Raw genomic sequence first — 4,749 nt, forward strand, 5'->3', positions numbered from 1 at the left:
TGTGCTGTTTCCTCTGTCCGTGTGCACACCACGTGTGTATCTGTGTGAACACCTCACATCTGTGTGCACATGAGGTATCCGTGTGCACGCTGCAAGTTTCTCTGCATGCACATCACATCTGTATCTGTGAGCACTCTGAGCATGTATCAGTGTGCACAGACGGTGTTGCTGCTGTGGGACAGGGGGAAGGGAGGGCTCCAGGGCTACACGGCCCCACATCCTGTGATTGCCCTCCTTAGACTGTGGGTTCCACGCTGTGTTTCTTGGCACCTCCCCTTCTTGTCTCAGCTGTCAAGTCTGACACAAGCAAGTCCTGGGTCCCCGTCCCCTGCCCAGGGAGCTGGGCTTTGTGTCTTTTCCACGTGCAGCTCTGTTTCCTGAGCCCCACTGCTTCTCTTTTTCTGGGTTAGTCCTTGGATCTGGGGGAGCACATTTTCCTGCAGTCTCTGTGAAAGGGTGTGTGGGAGGTGTTTGGGAGGGTTGCCACATCCGAAATTGTCCTTATTCTGCCCTCACAGCTCAGTAGGGCTGAGCCTGGGCCAGTCACTTTCACTCAGAATGTCCCAGGGCAGATGCAGGACTCCAATGTCTGTCAGCGTCCAATGTCACAGCTGACCAGTCTGGTATCTTTCCTGCCAACAAACCTTTTCTGTGCAGCTCCTACCTGTGGAATCTTTCAGAATTTTTGTTTAAGCTCCAGTGATCTGAAGTTCTGTGACTTGCTCTGAAGCTGTCCCCTGGCTGCATCGTCAGCCTGCACCTAGCTCTTTGCCCTAAAGTTTTCTTGTACTATTTCTTCTATGATTTCTTCTCTGTTCTTACTTTCTGCACCTCTTAGTTTCATCAAGGATGGCACCAGCATCTGTTATTTCTGATTTTCTCTTCTGGTTCATTAAAAGGGACTTCTGTGCATAGAGGGAGAGAAAGGTATACACTCTACCATCTTAAAAATGGAGACTGAGGCAGTGTGGACTTTCTCCTGCTGAGCAGGATCCTAACTGGCTGTCATGTTTTTGCTTAACAACAACAAAAACAACAACAACAAAGTGGGGGGTGAGAACTGATTCCTACTTAATGACAGGGCTTGTGTGACCCACAAGATATTTTAACACCCAGCACCCCAGAGGCGTTGATGGTCAAAAGCCTGGAAGTACTGGCTCAGCATATTTTAAAAAACATGTTGTCAGGCTTTCTCAGAACTAGCTCAAAAGGTGCTGTCCAGAGAATGGGAAGTCAGATGTGCTGGAAGGAGGGACCCCAAGAGGTCTGAGGGGTTTAGACAACAAGAAAGAAATGATGAAGCCTGGTCAGAACAAGGATTTTGTAATCGTCTTGCTTAATACATTTTTGGTTACAATAAAAGGCAAACTTACTATAAGTAATTAACATAAATATTTTTTAAAATAACCAAAGTGTACCAGACACTTGGAACACTTGTCTCAAATGCAGACTCGGTCTGGCAAGTGTGGTCCCTTTACCCCGCAGAGTGAGAGGTAAATTCCCCTGCCAGCCCTGCACAAATCAGGATTCAAGGACACTGTCTACCCACATAAGAACCTGTAAATTGGAGACACAGACCAGGCTGAGCAAGTAAAACAAGACAATGGCGCCAGGAACACACAGAGCATGTCGGGTGAAAAACAGCACCATCTCTGTGTCTCTGAGAGACCCAAGCTCCAATCGCACGTCAGGTGGCACCAATACAGGAGACCAGGGCCATGTGCACTCACCAGACCTTCCAGCTTGGCTTCTCCTGATGTGATTAACATTTATTAGGATAAAGGCCACCAGTCAGTGGTCCTCACTGATCCTCTGGAACTATTCTGCCCTGGAGGGTCTTCCGATCTCCTTTCCTCTCCCTGGATGGACTTTCCTGAGCCCCTTGGCCATCTGCACCTCCCCTATAACACCTCTACAGTGGGGGTGACCTACACTGGCCCCTTGTCCTCCCCGCCTCCTCTGGATGCAGCACCTACTCCCCCACCCCAAGCTCCCCTCAAACCAGCATCCTGGCCACCCAGGCCCTGTCTCTGCAGCTCTGCCTCACACCTGGTACCAGGCATGGGCAGCCTCTTTGCATTGGGCCAGCCTCCCCAGAATTCTTCTTTGATACAATGCTACTCCCCACATTCCAGTGATCATAAACTATTCATCCCTGTTTTAAACAGCTGCAAGGAACATAATTTCCAGCTTACTATAAAGACTGACTTAAAACTCTTACATCACTCCGGTAAGCATTATGTATTGGAATCCAAATAGCAGGAGGTGATAGCCACAGCCACCTACTTTCTACATACATAAACAAGTGCTTCTTTCTCTGGGAACTCCTGTCTCCATTACCATATTTACACCTGAAGTCATATATTTGTGCTTGAAATAACTACTGATTCCCCATTGTAACTTTTTACAACCCCAAATTTATATAAATTGAATTAACCTTGATTTTCTGTGACCTTTACCTGGATTGAGCTAGGACAGTTATGTGTCACTTGACAATCAGGACATGTTTTGAGAAATGTGCCATGAGGTGACTTGGTCATCACACGGACATCACAGAGTGTATTCACACAAACCTAGATGGCACAGCCTGTACACACCAGGCTGCATGGTGTAGCCTGCTGCTCTCCAGCCACACACTGCATAGCAGGTGACTGTAACTGAAACTACAGGCAACTGTAGCCTGGTAGTAAGTGTCTGTGCATCTAAACACATCTACGTACAGCAAAGGTACAGTAAAAATAGGGTATTGTAATCTTACGGGACCACCAGCATATCCAATGTTGACTGAAATTTTGTCACGTAGCTGGAACACCACTGATCAAAACAGGAACACGGTCTACATTTTGGTGACTCTACACCCAACACAGAAGCTGTGTGCAATGAAGGAGCTGGGGCTTTCTTCCCCAGTGAGCTCACGTGTTGTGACAAATGCTCGCCGCCATTCCTGTTCTTTTTAGAAATGTGAGCACAGAGAAGCCTGTCCCAGAGGTGAGGGGGCCTCGCCCTTCTGGGTTATGAGCATGTGGCAGGCATCCAGTGAATATTCTCTGAATGAATGAAAAGCTGAATGAATGGAGGTGCACAGACGAGACTGCTGTGGGGTGGGGTGGACAGGTACCACCCCCACGCCCACCTGAGTAACTGAGTCTGAGAAGCAGCTCAGTCAGGGGTACGAGAAACAGGTGCCTTCAACAAATGACAAGAGCGTCTCCTCCCGGCCTACGCAGATAATAAGACCAAAAAATGGCCCAAGAGCCACTAAGCGAACTGTGCTCCTTCTCAAACACGTAGTTCTAACTATTCCAAGAAAAGCGATTAGGCTCACAATTGTGGTTGATTTTTTAATTTATTTGTCTTCTGGAGAACAACTGCCCCATCAGCTTCCAAACTTGAACATGCTAGTCATATTCTGCGCTGACAACTTTTCTCCCAAAGTATGAATCACAAATATAAGAAAACAAACGCTATACAGGAGAAAATTTAGCATTTTTCCCTGTGAACATCCAAATTATAATTCTCCTATTTCTTAACCAGTCTCCTGTAAGGCAGTGAGGTCAGGAAATCTGGGGAGCAGAGTAGAACAGTGAAAACGTGGAGAATATAAAAATCTCCAGGTTTGAAACAAAACGTAGTAGTGGTGTGTGTGGTGGTGGGGGATCACTTCCTAACAAAAACAGCATTTATGTCACTGCACTCTCTGTGGAGAATTGCTATTGTTGCATTTTAAGGTTTATCACAAAACCAGCTGCTCCTTTAGTTTTCATCTTTAAAAATACCTCCAGGAGCCAAACTGGATAGTCCAAATTCATCTGGCGGGTCTGACTTAAGCAAATGTGGCTTTTTAAAGTGAGCCTTGGCAGCTTTAAATACACACACAGGTCCACGTGTCTCTATCCACACACTTGTTTCCACCGTTTTAAACTACCACTGGGGATGGGGAACAATTTCTGAGCATTTATGGAAAAACCCAATCCACTACATCAACGGCTTAATAAAGGTAAACGTGTAATGACTGTAACTACCGGGTAGTAGCAGTTCCCTGGGTTTTCTCCTGCCTTCAAAGCTGATCGCCACCTCGAACACCTCCCTCTAGCCAGATGCCACATGTGGCCGTCATCCCCACCTGTCCGAGCAGGGTGGGCTGGGACTCTACAGGTACTCAGGCGCACCCCTTCCCCACAGGGCCACCCGCCCTAGAACGGGAAAGTGTCACCTATCCATCTTTCACTAGGTTCCTTCTGCCACCAAAAGGCAAACGAAAATAAAACGCGGGGGGGTCTTGGGAACCCTACCGCCCGGACTCTGCTGTTCTAAATGCGGGCCTGGGGGGCCCAGGGACCGTCTGGGGCGCCCCCATGGGCTGCACTCGAGGATGGGGGAGAGCGACATCAAAGGGGCCCGGCCCTCTGGACAAGGGCGCCGGGGCCGGGACAGCGGGCCGGATGCGGCGGAGACCCCCGCGCCGCGCCCACGGGAGAGCGCGGCCCTGCAGCCCCTCGGCCCCGTGCCGGGTCCTGCCGTGGGCTGGGGGCCGCAAGCGGAGGGCCCGGCCGGGCCGAGCCGGGGGCGGGGGCTGGGGCCCGGCCCGCCTGGCCCGGAGCGCCCGCGGCGGCGGAACCTGGCGGGCGGGCGGCTCTCAGGGCGATCCCGGAGCGGCTCCGGGAAATCCAGCCGGGTTTTGACTCCGATCGCCAACGGTGCCCGCAGCCGGCGAATGTAACAAAGAACAGTCGGCATGGCGGATGGACC

This window comes from Otolemur garnettii, unplaced genomic scaffold (genome assembly GCF_000181295.1).
Source record: "Otolemur garnettii isolate 467f Iridium unplaced genomic scaffold, OtoGar3 scaffold00128, whole genome shotgun sequence".
Taxonomy (NCBI): domain Eukaryota; kingdom Metazoa; phylum Chordata; class Mammalia; order Primates; family Galagidae; genus Otolemur; species Otolemur garnettii.